General features: G+C 40.5%; 1 long non-coding RNA gene across 1 annotated transcript; it reads right to left on the reverse strand.

Annotated features, from left to right (window-relative positions):
• Positions 1–1,768: 1,768 nt before the first annotated feature.
• On the reverse strand, positions 1,769–10,675 carry LOC123579664. Its single transcript, XR_006702880.1, has 3 exons — positions 10,601–10,675; positions 4,346–4,354; positions 1,769–1,781 (listed from the first exon to the last, which is right to left on the reverse strand). It is a non-coding gene; the product is annotated as an uncharacterized LOC123579664 (long non-coding RNA).
• Positions 10,676–15,868: the final 5,193 nt, after the last annotated feature.

Consider the following 15,868-nt stretch of genomic DNA (forward strand, 5'->3'; position numbering starts at 1 on the left):
ATGAGATTTCAAGTGTGCTAGCTTGCTTTTCCTGCAGACTTGAGGCTGAAGCAAGGCACCCATGTACTCTGTGCACAGAGCCTTCTAGGAAGACTAGGGCTTGTTCACCAGCCCATTAGAGTGAGAGAGAATGGAGCTGTTGTTTAACCAGTCTAGAGAAAAGTCTCAGTGGGATCTCCCTTAACAAACACCTGTAATCTGGTGTTACACCAACACACAGTTAACTCTTTATACAGACCTTTGCAGTGCTCTAGAAGCACCCTGTGGGGTTACATAGGAAGGGAAATCCAGCCTTTTATTACTTAATCACATCACTCAATGTTAGAGGTTTTCATTATCTCATAAAATGCTTGCCAGGGGTAGGGGAAGGTGGTTTGGAAGAAATTTTATTGACTTGCCTTGTTTCCAATTTTGTGAGCTTTCAAACAAAAATATTGTTCCTCTCTTTATTTGTTGTTTTTAAAGAACACAACTTTTGTGCAGGTTTGGTTCATTTTGTTTTGTTCTAATTGTGACCTGTTTTAAGAATTATTTTTCTTAAGTGTAAATGGCATAGAGAGCTATAAATAATCAATGTGTATTTGATTATAGCAATAATCGTTTCAGAGTGTCATAGATCAAAAACATAGCATAGGATGGAGGTGGTTTTGGATCCAGCAAGCTTTTAAAACTGTTTGCTTTAAAAGAAGAATGAGGTCCTAAGACTAAAGTTTCTAGTTTTCAAAGTGCTGTGCAGAATTTCAACCTCATGATCTCTTATCAACTCTGAAAGGGGACACTTTTGTTGTCTTTGCTTAGTAACACTTTAAAAAGTTTCCATTTTTATTTCAGTGGGTAGCATTGTGGTTTTTTTTTTTTTTCAAATGATATGAATTGTTTTATAAGGGGCTCTCCATTCAAGTTGGGGATTACAAAGCTCTCTACTGTTCCATTTAGTACCAGGAGAAGAAGCAAAAGAACAAAAGAAAAGGAGTTTTTTTTTTTTTTTAAACAGATAAGAGAATACACTAGTGACACACCCAGGCACAACCTGGGGCTTTCTTGCAGGGGGTTCATTTTCCATGAATGTGACTTATTTGGTAAAGTAATATGGACCCATGTTTTCTGATTTAAATTATCTTTAAAAATTCCATGGCTTAGGACAGAAAATGAGTGTGAGATTTTTAAGGACCAATTGTGGTGGAGTCAAAAGCGTATGGAAGCCCAGTAATTAAGGCAAATTACGGAGATCTCTTCCCTGACAGAGGGATGCTGATGACTCTTTGGGAAGTGGCCTGCCTAGAGAGGAAGCAGGAGGTTGCATTTCAGGGCAGGGTAAACTGGGGCAACTATTTTGAGTTCTTGAGATGGAGCTACCCTTCAACTGGTTTTCTTGCCTGGATTGTGACTTTCTTGTGGGAGGAGGAAAAAAGATGTCTTGGGCTTTTGGTCTCCTTCAGCTGCTGGTGTCATGTTTTGTGATGTGTTTTGTGTGTGTGTGTGTGTGTGTGTGTGTGTGCGCGCGTGCGTGCATGCGCATGCTTTGAATTTGAAAATTTCTAAATCTTTTTTTCATTAAGAGTCTGGGTTTCCATACATGCCTCTATTGTGGCAGCAAGTCTCAACTGGGAGAGTGACAGGTGACAGGTGACAGAAGGCTTTCTCTTTTAGGGCTTAGCATGAGATCCTTTTCTTCCCAGTCACTGTTCATAGCACTGATGGAAAAGGAGATAATTTCCCTTCTCTTTCTCTTCACATTCTGGCAATTGGACAATTTTCCCTTGGGACCAAAAGCATTAAGCCTGACCCTGCATTTCCTCAATGTGGCAGATTGACTTTGGTTAAAGAATCCAGTGACACTCCCCTGTGAACCCAAGGTCCACTAACTCTCTTCCCGAAATGCTGACATTCTACATGGCTGTCCTCTACATGGTGCTTTTTTCCACCATTTCTTTTAATTGCACCGAGCTCCAGCTCTATTTTAAACTGTGTCCAGCCATTTACCATATTAAGGAAAAAGCAGGTATTTATCCCATCCCATGAGGTGCTGATTGGTTGTAAAATGCCCTTGTAAAATCTGTTCTTGCTGTTAACCTCATTTGTATAAAGGAAAAGTATTTGGAATTTGCCAAAATTGCTGAACTCAGGGCAGAGCCAGACACTTGTACAGGAATTATTAGAAAACCTTGAGCCTGTAGGGACCCCAGGAAGTCTTCTAGTATGTTCCTCTGGCTCTGGGTGAATTGGCCCCTTGAAATGGTTATGCCCGTTACTGGGCTTTGTCTGTCTCAGCGTCTCTTGGGAGGGAGAATACAAGATTTCTCTTTGTAACCTAACATGATACCTATCAACTTATACACCAAGAATTCATCCTAAAAGCTAAACTAACATATTTATGGACTGGGTTAAAGCCAATTTTTGGTTGTTTTCTCCTTGGAGAGAGAGGACCGTGATGTAATAACACTCCATACATCACTCAGTTGCTCTGAGGAGCCAATCTCAGTTTCTTTAACCACCTCTCTTCCCTGCTCTTTCTTAAATCTACAATCAGTTTACCCTTTGTCTTCTCTAAGTAATATATTTTTGTGATATCCATGACTCATTTTGTTTTTACATGCAAAATTTTGTTCTGCTTTTGCTTGAGTTTCCATATCTTCTTTATCCATGTGCCAGCTGTGCCAAGAACACACATGTTTTCCTGTGGTGGCACATCCCTGGTGACAGAGATGGTCAGGAGAAACACACACAAAGCAAATAGAAAAAGGATCAGGCATAGGAAGCTGTGCTCTTGCCTGCACCATAAATCAGACTAAAAAGTAAGTGCTCAATAAACAAATTCTACATAAACAAAATTTCATTCATATGTCATTTTGCTTGCCACCTATAGCACTTTTGTTAATAGTAAATGATGTTCTTCTTGGGATGTTTTGAAATTTAAAAGCCATCCCTTTTTTTTATGTCTTTAGAATAATAGAATACATTATATTGGAGATTTTTTATATTGATTAAACCACTTTCTTGGGGTAAAGAATTAACAACTTGGTTGATGTCCGAATGACTGGCATTACCCAGAAGCTATTGTGTTCCCCAAAGTAACACTGATAAGATGAGACAACTCCCAGAATTCCATGGGCTTTTTCAGTTAAAACTAGGATGGGTGTAACTTCTTTACTTCCTGAAGCTGTATCAGTTACAAATATGTGGAAACAGAGCAGATTAAGCTATTATGGAGAATTTTTTTCGGAATAATTAATACTATTTTTCCTGTGTAGACCTGTTCAGTCTCCCCCTCCTCCCAGATATGAACTAAATATTAAAGGTTCATTACATTTCTAAATATCAGAATTCTAACCATGATATTAGGTTTGGGAGCAGGCGGAGTTTCTAGTGAACCAACGAACGGGATGTAATAAAAAACTCCATGAAGAGCTAACTCTTTGCCACATACTTCAAACATTATGCAACATTTGAGGGAAATTAACTTACAGTCTTAGCTTAATTATGCATGGCTCTAAAGTAAATCAAGTTCATCTCTCCAAATCATGTTTTAGTAAACATCATCCTACTCTCAACACCCCACATTTTAAATCAATGAAATTTTAGGTTTCGACATCTTAGTGATAAGTTTCTTTCCTTCTGGAAGCTTTGCCAGCAAACTGGCTCTCTGCGTGATTTGGTTTCCCATTGCCTTTTTTGAACACAGAACCATCTTGCTCAGTAGGAAACGAGCACATGACTCCCTATGGCCAAAGAGCTGATGTTGCTCAAAGCTTTTTGGTGCAGGGAACCCCTTGCCCGTTTAACTGTACCTGACCATTTGACTTGTCAGTCTCTCTTGTCAAGTAACTCATCTAGAGTCTTGGGTCTTTCTTCTGTCATTTTCCTGGAGATGGTGTAAGGTTTTGTGCTTTCTCATCCATGCCAAATAAAAACTTGAATCTAGACATAGAACAGCTGGAATTCTATTTAAATACCCACTACTTCATACTCATGTTCTCCCCTCCAGTGGATATAACAATCCCTGGCTTTTCATGGCAAAATATTTACAACCCCAACCCTTTCTTCCTTCCTCTCCAACTCTTCTGCCCTTTGCAGGACAATCTTAGATAGAATGATAATTTTTTGGAGTACCATGCTACAGTCTGAGTGCTTCAGTGGGGAGGGTTTGGAGGGCAGATTTTAATTACTCAAGTATTTGTTGGGTATCTATCTGATGTTAACCACTGAGGTCAACTGAGATTGGATTGTGTGCCCCTTACCTCCAGAATGGCAGCAGTAGGGGACAGGCTGAAGAAATGGTGTTCTGATGTTATTGGTGCACAAGAGTTATTAAAGATGGCTTCACAATGGAAAATCGGAATGGAACACATGGAACCTGGCTAATGTTATCCTTTTGATACCAAGGAAAGAGCAAACAAAATTATGTCCAATTAAGAGTCACAGTCATCCGAAGGAGCTCTTTCAAGTCTGTCTTTGAGGAAGAAACTGAAGTATTTACTGACCTGAACAGTCGTTAACCTGGTTGAACAGGCTTCTTAGTATAGACAAAGCCAAACAATTTGAGAAGACAATGGGCCTCTGCTGAGGTGGTGGGACAGATGGCTAATAGGAACTCTTTTTACTTATTTTGGCTCAAATGCTAAAGTCCTGCAAGAAGAAATAATAGCTAGCGCTCATTAAGTATTTACTATGTGGCAGGATTTATTTTCAGGCTTTCATATACATCTAATTTAAATTTCATAGAAACCTCTTAGGTTATTATTATTATCCAATTAGATAAACTGAGATACACAAAGCATGAGATCCTTGCCTAAGTTCATGTAGCCAGCAAAAGATGAAGTCAGTCTGTCAGATTCCAGAAGCTGAGAGCCTTTAACCAGAAAATAGGGCTCCTTGGGATCAGGTTTCCTATGCTACAAACCAGGAGAAAGAAGTACAACATCTTCTTAAAAGTTAGTTTCAGAGCATTTGGGTGATTTTGTTTGTTTGTATATAGGAACCCAGTCATATGATAAGGGGGCAGGGTACATGGTCATGTTTAGTGAACAAACACATTTCCTGGAAATTAGCTTGGAGTTTGGAAACTTTTCTGCCTATGAAGCTCTTGTAGGTGTTTTTCTCTTCTAGAAAAACTTGCACTCTGGATTTTGCAAAGCAGAACCCTGGACTCCCCTGGGAGAGTGGGAAGAAGTTTTCTCTTAAGCTGACCGAGTGAAAGCCCTAACAAAGTGGCATTTTATAGAAGAGGTTCCATCAAAGCCAGTAAGGCTGAGCATAATTCCTTAAATGTATCTTTCTGTAAACAGGGAGGACTCAACAAGATTTTAAAACAACACAGTCGGGGTGCCTGGGTGGCACAGTTGGTTAAGCATCCGACTTCAGCCAGGTCACGATCTCGCGGTCCGTGAGTTCGAACCCCGCGTCAGGCTCTGGGCTGATGGCTCAGAGCCTGGAGCCTGTTTCTGATTCTGTGTCTCCCTCTCTCTCTGCCCCTCCCCCATTCATGCTCTGTCTCTCTCTGTCCCAAAAATAAATAAACGTTGAAAAAAAAAACAAAAAAAAAACAACAACACAGTCAAGTAAGTGAAACAATTGAAGATATGCATCTCATTTAAATCGAATTCACCAACTGCAACAATATTATCTTATGAGGGAGATTTTGTGTCACATGTTCAAAGCTGGCTTTAAGTCCTTAAGAGATATCAAAATAATCAAAGTGTTTTCTTTGCTCTTAGGCATCTTGTGAAAGGATCATAAATGGTTGAAACATTTATGTTGATCAGAAACTACAGTTGAGAAGTGAAAGGAAATTGTGGAAGGAGGGAGATGGGAAGGAGGAGAGCCCATCCATTATTTAGCTTCTGTCTTAGAAATGTTATGCTCTTTCTGCCCCTGATCCCCAACTCCAGGTTGTCGGAGGCTCTTTGGAGAGGAATGTGTCTTTAATGTGAGAAGAATCAGAATTGAGAAAGGGATTCCCAAATTTGATTATCATAATCACCAGGAATGATTTTTTAAGGTACAGATTTCCAGGCTTCTCCCCCTGGAAGTTCTGATTCTGTAGGTCCAGATTGGAATCCAGGAACATGAATTTTTACAAATCTCTCTCATTGGGTATCTATGATTAACCAGAACTGGGAGCCACAATCTAATGTATACATTTCACAAATGAGTAGAGTGAGGCTTGGCTAAGATAATTAATATATTCAATTCCTTTTCTAGAGGTGGAGCTGAGACTGGCATTCCTCTCCTTCCTTCCTTCCTTCCTTCCTTCCTTCCTTCCTTCCTTCCTACTTTCCTTCCCTAGATTCAGTGCTTTTGTCAAGTCTCTGAGTACACATGCACTGGACATCTAGGGATGAGTGTGTGTGTGTGTATGTGTGTCTGATGTGTAGGCACATAGAGATGACAACCTATCACTTGAAGATGGTAAATATTGGGCTATTAACAATAATACTGTTTTTTAAAAATGCAGTCAGATGAGTAAAAATCTCTGATTGTTGGAATTAAAATGTTAATTTTGTGAAAATAGAATTATTTAGTACACTGTCTCCTAGAAGAAGTAAAAAGCACCCCAAAGAGAGAGAGAGAGAGAAAGAGAGAGAGAGAGAGAGAAGAGATACTTTCTAAAGAGTTATTCAATAAAATATTAAACTTACTTTGTCCAAGGCTTCCAATTATATACAAGAACCATGCCTTACATCCTAGAAAAACAGATGAGATAGTGAAGAATTGTCCTATTAACTGTGTCCCCTTTCCCGAACCCATTGTTTTCCCACTGGATTTTGAGCTCCTGAGGTCAGGGGCTATATCTTATTCTACTTATATCCTGATAATAATAATTCTTTATTGAGAACTTTAAAAAAATTTTAAACAATCCTATTAAACAATCCTTATATAATGAATGTAGAGGAAGCATCTCCTCTGGCCTGGAATGGACAAGAAAGGAGTTCAGGATGAGATGGGATTTTAGCCAAGGCTTGGAGGATGGGTACACATCAGATGAAGAATGGTGAGGGAGGAATGATCTCTGGCAGAAGGAAGGAATGCCAACACATTTGAGAAGGTGGGAAGGAATCAAGGTAGGCATGCTTGAGGGTCAGGTACAGGATGGTCTCTTCAGAGAAGGCTTGGGCATAGAGGCAGTGGGAACTGGCTGGAAAGGCAGTTTGGGGTAGACCCATGGATGGCCTTAAAATCTGGGTTGAGAAGCTTAGCTTTGATTTTTGTCTACCTTGAGGAGTTCTCTAAGACTTTTGAGCAGAGAACATTATGCTGGAAAAGTACTATTCTAGAACACTATGAGCAAGGGAAAGTCTGAGTCTCAGCTTCAAGTGTCTGTTCAAAGAAATAGGAAACATTTGGAGGAAGTACCAGTTAAAGAGGAGAGGAAAGGTGAGTTTATTTTTGCTTTGATTGCGTTGTGACGCCCAAGCTAGGTGATCATCTCTAGCAGGCAGTTGGAGCTCTGGGGCTGGAAATAAATATATGGAATGTTGATTTTTAAAGTTGATAGTAAATGAATCTCTGAGTAGAATGAGGAGCAGGAAGAACAGAAGGTCTGGGATCAAATCTTGTTTACCTGACATATTTGGGGTCATGAAGATAAACCAGGGAAGCAAATAGTTAAATGGAGTCTGGTATGTAATGAGCTTTTTCACTTCATTAAAGAAATACCCCCTGTATATGATTAACTGCTTAATGTGTTCATCTCTTATGTATGCGTTTATCCAGTGAGATTCCCCCCCCCCCCGCCCCGCACCCCACAGACTGCAAGACATTCCCACAAGCTATTTGCCCTCTGGAAATCTTGCCAGAACCTCAAACGTGATATTTCCCAAACTAAATGTGGCTTCTCATTTTCCAAACTTGTCTTGTGTTCTGTGTTCTTTATTTCTAGTGGCAGCACCCCATCTTCCAGGCTCAAAATTCTTGACTTCTTTGTGTATTTCCCTTGCTTTCAAGGCCCAGAAGGTTGACCTCTTTGTGCTCTTTAAGTGTCCAGCCTCTTCTCCCACACCACTGTGCTTGGCTGCAGGTCCTCAGGTCCTTTACCTGGACATGTTGTAAAAATTTCTTAGTTCATCCTCCCAGATTTACACTCTCCTCCCTCTAATCCATCATACACACCGCTACCATTAGATTCATCTATTTGGCATCTGATCTTCTGACTCACCTGACCCTCTTAAAAACCTTACACAGTTTCAGTTTGCTGACAGCAGTGGTTTCATCTGTGGTCCCCCAAATGAAATCTTATCCAGAAACTCCAGTATGTCAATTAGATAAAAGCAGGCAGTTCTGGTCACACAGGAGAGTATTTTGGATCATTGCCCATTCTGTCTTCACAACACCCAGAACTCAGCAGAAGAGATTTTGAATAACTTCCAGCTCCCGAGCCTCACAGCCATGGCCCTTTGAAATTTCCTCTCAACTTACTTGTTTCCATCTTATTTCCCATTAGTGCTAACCATGTCCCCTACAGTTGAGTCCAAGGGTACTGTTATTTCCGTAAACTCTCACTCTGTGTCCTTCACTCATCTGAATGAAATTCTAAACGAGTGCCTTCCCTTCCTTTGCATACATCCAAATCTTGTCTTCAAAGACCCACCTCAAAAGCTTCCTCAGTGGAGAGTTCCTCCTCAATCCAACCCTTGCCCCCCACCCTTACTAAGTAATTTCTCCTTAAGCCCTCATTGTCCATTATCTGGGTCTCTCTTAGGCACACGTCATTTTCTGTTTTGTATTAGAATTATTTAGTGTCAGTTTTCTCTCCCCTTGTAGACTGCGAATTCCTTGAAATTGGGGTACTTGATTTATTTGTTCTCATATTCTTCCTTGGGGATTGGGACACACTTTGTGCTTGTGGCTCACAGTTATTTGTGGAATGAATACCTGCCTTGTGGGCATCTTGAAGGGAGGGATGAAAGCTTCATCGTTATTATACATTTCCCATCATGCATAGTGCAGGGCTGGGCTTACCACAGACCTCATACTGAGTATATAAAACTGGCAGGCATTTTGTTTTACTTTGTAGCTGTAACATGTATTCTTATCTTTTCAGATACGTTTTGGAAGTCATGATGGGAGACCCTCTGAAGAGCCACAATAGGACAATTTGTTCATCCAGCACAGAGGTAAGGGGAATGAATAGTATTAATATTGCCATTTTGTTCATGACACTCATCGTCTAAAAGAGGCAAAATGCCTGTCAGAGAATTAGAGGCAGGATCTTAAAATGCTTTTCTTTGTTATTCCTCTCCCATCTTAGGTGATCTTTCCAGTAAATATTTTATGGCATGTTACCTTTGAGGTCATTTATTGCATGTCACTGTCTTTAGGGCAGACCTTCTGAAGAGGTCTGGAAAGAATCTAAACTAATGGTTTGGAACTTTTATAGTTATGCATCTCTAGTTAGGTGTATAAGTGGTTTGAATTGAAAGAGCCTGGTGTTCTGTGGCAGTAAGCTTCTGGTAAGGGCAGTGGGAAGTCTGAAGGAATAAATTTAAAGTACCAGATGCCCTTTATGCCGCTCAACTTCTCAGCATGAGTCAGTCCCAACTTCCCAGCTTGGGTCACAAGTTTATCTTCTCTAAGGGCTGTGAAAGCAGTCACAGTGGCAGGGGATGATGGATGGAGTTGTCTTCAGGAAGGGTGTGTATGGAAGTTCTGTTGGGGTCTTGCAATTCCCCAGGAAGTTTCAAGAATTTCTTGAAGTCTAAATTCAATAAATGAAGAAAAGGGGGGGGGTGTCACATTAACCATTTGACTAAACTGTATACATTTTAGTGTCATATAGGAAACTTTTGATTGTAAGTGAGAAATAACAAGAGGAAAGGTTTCTGTGATTGCTACTTTTGAAAATTAAAAAGAAACATATAATTAATTATTTAAAGGTTTAATTAAATGCAAGTTATAGTTCCTTGTTTATGTTTCTCTTAAAGGCTTAAATCTCTTAAAGCACACAGGCTTAGAAATATGCCTGTTCTAACCTGTTCTTCATCTCTCTTAAAGTTGGAGCTGCCCTGAGTTTTTCATTGATAAGAAAATCACCTGTTTTTCAATCATAACTCATTACCTCTTGAAAATAGAAATAATGTGCATATTTTCTGAAGCAATAATTGAACATTTTGGTGTCATTTCTTTGGTTACAATATTCACAGTAATCATACGTTAAATGCTGGCCCATTTATAGCCATTGGCCATTTAAGAATGCTTTAAAAGGTCTAGGAAAAAAAATAACTGAATTTTGGTTTGAGGTGGAATTCAAAGATCTCTTAACACATAGAAGTTATATACTTCAGCTTCTTTTGGCTTCCAGCTCAGAGTAGGCGAAGGTACAACTGTCTTTGGTCATCCCGAATCCAGGTTTATCCACCAGGCTGCCTAAGTTTGACCCCAATGAGTTCAAAGTTATGCATGTGAGGTGCACCCATGGGGAAGTCAGTGGGTTCCTTCTCTGCCTTGGCCCCAAAGATTGGTCCCCTGGGTCTGTCTCCAAAAAAGGTTGGTGATGATATTACCAAGGTGATTGGGTCTGAGAATCATAGTGAAACTGACCATTCAGAACAGACAACAGTGGTACTTTCTGCCTCTGCCCTGATAATCAAAACCCTCAAGAAACCACCAACAGACAGAAAGAAGCAGAAAAACATTAAGCACAGTGGAAATACCACTTTTGATGAGATTGTCAACATTGACTGACAGATATGGCACCAATCTTTATCCAGAGAGCTCTCTGGAACCATTAAAAAGTTCCTAAGGACTGCCTAATCTGTGGGCTGCAATGTTCATGACCACCACAGTCATGACATCATAAATGACATCAATAGTGGTGCAGTGGAATACCCAGCTAATTAGGAGCTACAAAGGAAAATATTTCAATAAAGAACAATTTGACAACCAAAAAAAAAAAAAAAAAGTTATGCGCTTCACATCAAATGAAATTATAGTATTTATCTCAAGCTCTGAATATACAATATAAAACAGGGCTTAAGGACACTGCTTTAGAGTTTTATTGCTTGGTTTAAATTCCAGCTTCTTCACTAATTTAGCTATGTGACCTTGGTCAAGTCATTTAGCTTCTCTGTACCTGAATTTCCTCATCTGAAAATAGGAATAAGTATAGAACATGTCTATATTAGTCATCTTTTACTACAACAATGTTATGTAAAAAATAGCTCTCCCCAGATCTCAGTGGCTTATAACAATGAATTTTTTTCTCTCTCTCAGGAGTTTGTAGGTCAATAGTGCAACTTTCTTCTAGGCTAACAGTTTGGTTTAGATCAATTCCACAGGTGCCAGGCTGAAAGAGAAGTGGTTCTCTGAAGGAGATGTCAGGATCACAAGAGGATGAGCCAAGCCATTTGACAATTTCAGTCAGACCCTCTGCTTATATACATTCATATTTCAGTTGTCAGACAAGTCATATGGCCAAGTTCAACCCTGAGGGGGTGGGTAATTATACTTTCCCCATGGAAAGAAATAGGCAGAGTGAGTAGTTGTTGAACAATTATTCCTACCTCACTATCCGAGGGTTCTTGTGAGTGATCACTGATATAATGCTGTATAGTTCTTAGCACATTTGCTTGCCACATAGTAAAAGATCAATATGCATTCCTTATTATTTCTTATAAAAATAGTGTCATAAACTTAAAGAGCACAAAGAATAGAGGAACTTCTGGAAACCCATGCAAACCTTGCTGAGATTCATGTTCCAACTTGCTCTGAGTCTCTCCTTTATTGCCCTACTTCTTTGACTCCTGTTAGAACCTGAAAGACTGTTAGCAATATGAGAATGGAGAGAAGTTTCTTTTTTTTTAATATTTTTTAAATTTTTTATTTATTTTTGAGACAGAGAGAGACAGAGCATGAATGGGGGAGGGGCAGAGAGAGGGAAACACAGAATCCAAAGCAGACCCCAGGCTCTGAGCTGTCAGCACAGAGCCTGACGCGGGGCTTGAACTCACGGACCACGAGATCATGACCTGAGCTGAAGTCGGATGCTTAACCGACTGAGCCACCCAGGTGCCCCTGGAGAGAAGTTTCTATATCTCTCTTCCTCATCTAAGCTGGTGTTCAGTTGACCATTGACTACTACTTTTTTTTTTTTTTTCAACGTTTATTTATTTTTGGGACAGAGAGAGACAGAGCATGAACGGGGGAGGGGCAGAGAGAGAGGGAGACACAGAATCAGAAACAGGCTCCAGGCTCTGAGGCATCAGCCCAGAGCCCGACGCGGGGCTCGAACTCACGGACCGCGAGATCGTGACCTGGCTGAAGTCGGACGCTTAACCGACTGCGCCACCCAGGCGCCCCAACTACTACTTCTATAATGGTCCCAAGGTGTCACAAATTCTATTTTCTTGGGGTCTGTGGTAGTGAGCTGTAAATCTTGGGGAGTGCATTACTTCTGTTAATTTCCTCCCTCCTTCCCTCCCTTTCTCTATCTTTTCTATTATTTATATTTTAAAAAATAAAATGAGGCTTTCATTTAGTAAATAAATTGACCTCAGCGCTTACTATAACCACAGATTCTTTTTTATTATTAATTTTTTCAGAGAGAGAGGGCAGGAGAAAGGGGAACCTGGGGAGAGGAGCATGGGAAGAGAAAGGGGGCAGGGACAGAGAGAGATAGATGAGAGAGAGAGAGAGAGAGAGAGAGAGAGAGAGAGAGAATATGAATGAATCTTAAGTAGGCTCCGTATGACCCTGGGATTCTAATGTGAGCCAAAATCAAGAGTTGGACACTCAGCGGACTGAGCCACCCAGGAGCCGCATATAACCACATACTCTTATAATGAATTTCTTAGGGTCTTGGAAGCAATGAGGCAGAGTTTGAAATGCAAGATGTTTATTGAGATTAACACCTGTGGGGGTGCCTGGCTGGCTCAGCCAGTACAACATGCGACTCTTGATATTGGGGTTGTGAGTTTGAGCCCCATGTTGGGTGAGGAGCCTACTTTGAAGGAAAAAAAAAGATTAACGCCTGTGAAAGGAAGGACTAGGGAGTACAATTGGGACAAAGAAGAGGTTAAACTGTGGTGCAGGTCTGACGAAGCCTCAGCCAACAAGGTATGAACTCTGGAGCTACAATAGCCTTCCAGAGCTCTCCTGAGTTGGGTCAAGATGACCAATCCTTTAAATTTCTTTATAGATCAGTCATTTGATGTCAGCTGCCCCAAGAAAGGCTTAGGCCTGGGGACTGTGTGGCTGAGGCTGACCCTGGAAGCTCTGGGTAGAAGGCCTACCCGCAGGTAAATAGCCTGCCCTTCCTGAAAAGTGGTCTGTGTGGTGCATCTCCAGGTCAGCCACAACAACCTAGCTCATTGTACATATTTTATAAATGTTGGTTATTATTATTTGTGCTAGTTACCAATATTTGTGTATATATATGGTTTTGCTATCTCAGCCCTTTTATTGTCTACCTCTACTGCTTCCCAGTGGGCTATCCACGACCACCACTCTCCCCAGCTTGTCATAAGCTTTAAGAGAGAGTCATGATGGGGGTGCCTGGATGGCTCAGTTGGTTAAGCAACTGACTTTGGCTGAGGTCATGATCTCATGGTTCATGGGTTCGAGCCCCACGTCGGGCTCTGTGCTGACAGCTTAGAGCCTGGAGCTCTTTGGATTCTGTGTCTCCCTCTCTCTCTGTCCCTCCCCTGATTGTTCTCTGTCTCTCTAGGTCTCTCAAAAAATAAATAAACGTTAAAAAAAAAGAGAGAGAGTCATGATGGTAGCAAGACCCATCAGATGACAATGGCTTTGGGCCTTTGATAATACTCCAGAACCTATGTTCACTCTTGAGTTTCCAACTCAGTTCATCTAACTTCAAACAGGCTAGGGAGGAGATTACAGCAGAACCCTAGTGTGGATTTGTGTTCAAGTGTATTAAGAATGATACCATACAATCTCTAAGATATGCCTCTACCATTCGAGGCAGAAGAGACTTACACTTAGAGAACTGGGCTTATAATCTTATGGTATAATAGAGGAAAATAATAGAGGAAAAACACAATAGAGGAAAATAATAGAGGAAAAATACAAATCAATGTGTTCACCTTCCTCTTGTTATAGTTGAGGAAACTGATACATGGAAAGCCATGACTTGTTCAAACTCACCCAACTCTTTAGTACAAAGTACTGGGGTAGAACCCAGATTCTCAGGCCAGTGGCTTTCCATGCAGTTATAGTGTTTAGATAGCACTGGGGCTTAAAAATTTGGGTCAGAGTTGGAGTTGAACAAGTTGTTTCAAGTACTGGTTTACACACTTACAGTGCATGTGATTATGGGCAAATAATTTAACCTCTATGAGTCTTAATTTCTTCATTTTTAAGAGGCCACTTCATAAGACAGTTGTGAGCATTAAATTAGAAATGGATGAAAAGAGTTTAGCTGCTATGATGATAATTTTATTCACAAATCTCTATTCTGTTTTTATGAAAACATGATGGGGAAGTATGCCTGTTATCTCTTAGCACAATGATGCAGTGTGACAACACAAAACTTCAGTGGCATGCAAAATTAAACATTTATGGCTCATGTATCTATGGTCAGCTGTTGGTAAGCCAGCCACCTCTTCTGATCTTGGCTGGACTCACTCACATGCCTGGATGTCAGCTGGCTGTTGGCTAATCTAGGATGACCTTTGCTGGGTCAACTGCAAACACTCAGCTCTTCTTGTGTCTTTCATCCTGCAGCAGACTAGCTTGAGCTTGCTGGGTGATAGTAGAGGCTCAAGAAAGTGGGTGGAGACACTCCAGGCATTTATTTTAAAGTTTAGGTTTGGAATTGGTACACCATCATTTCACCACTTTCTATTGGCTAAACCAAGTCATGAGGCCATTCCTAGAGTCAGAGGAGAACACTACAAAATTTCATGGTGGAACTAAAATGGGAAGGGGAGGGGAAGACCACACCTCTTGTGGGAGGAGCCCCAAGGTCACATGGTAGTGGGCATGGCTATAGAAAGGGGTGGAGATCATTAAGGAAATCACTTTAGCTGTAGGAGATACTTTATAATTGCCTCAAATGACCCTTTGGATACGAGGTCTGTGATGACTCTACTTCATGCTGAATTCTGCTTGGGAAGGAAGATTCTTTACAGTGAGATTCCTTTTTATGTGAGTAAAATAATCCTTCCCTCATCATTATCCAGGGCTGACACCCCACCTCTAAGGACCAGTTCTTCCTCCTTTTGCTTCTTTTATCCACCAGCTCCATAGGAATAAAGAGTTTTTGGGCTGGAAATGACCATCACAATCCCCTTCATTTTATATGAGGAACTAAAACCTAGAGGTTTTAGTAATTTTCCCATGGCTATTCAGTTACTTAGAAGAGATCCAAAACTGGCACGCACATGGTTGTGATAATCAGGCTTAGGTTCTCTACACTGCTTCATCCTAAGCTTTTCTTCCCAGACTCTCTTTATACTTAGGAGTTTGAGGGAATATCAGACAGAACCCACTGCCTGTCACTCCAACATTATCTTTTTGTTCCTTCAATTTAAACAGTTTGGGTTCTTTAAATTACTTATGTAAGGCACATGCTCTAGGGAGACAGGAATCATTCTCTTTGTAAACATCTTAGTTATCCGTTAATAATTTAGCAGGGAATGAGAATAATGAGGTGTATGTGTGCATATGCAGTAAAAAGAGTTAAGGGGATTATTGGTAAAATAGAAATTATAGGCAGAAAGAAGTTTCTATCTAGACTTAAATGCTTCTTAAACTTTAAGGTACACATGAATCTCTTGGGAATTTTATTAAAATGAAGATTCTGACTCAGTAGGTCTGAGGCAGGGCCTGAGGTATTGCATTTCTAGTAAGTTCCTACTGATTGATACTGCTGGTTCAGGACTCCCTGAGTAGCAAAGGTCTAAAACATTGGTTC

This window comes from Leopardus geoffroyi, chromosome A3, assembly GCF_018350155.1.
Source record: "Leopardus geoffroyi isolate Oge1 chromosome A3, O.geoffroyi_Oge1_pat1.0, whole genome shotgun sequence".
Lineage (NCBI taxonomy): Eukaryota > Metazoa > Chordata > Mammalia > Carnivora > Felidae > Leopardus > Leopardus geoffroyi.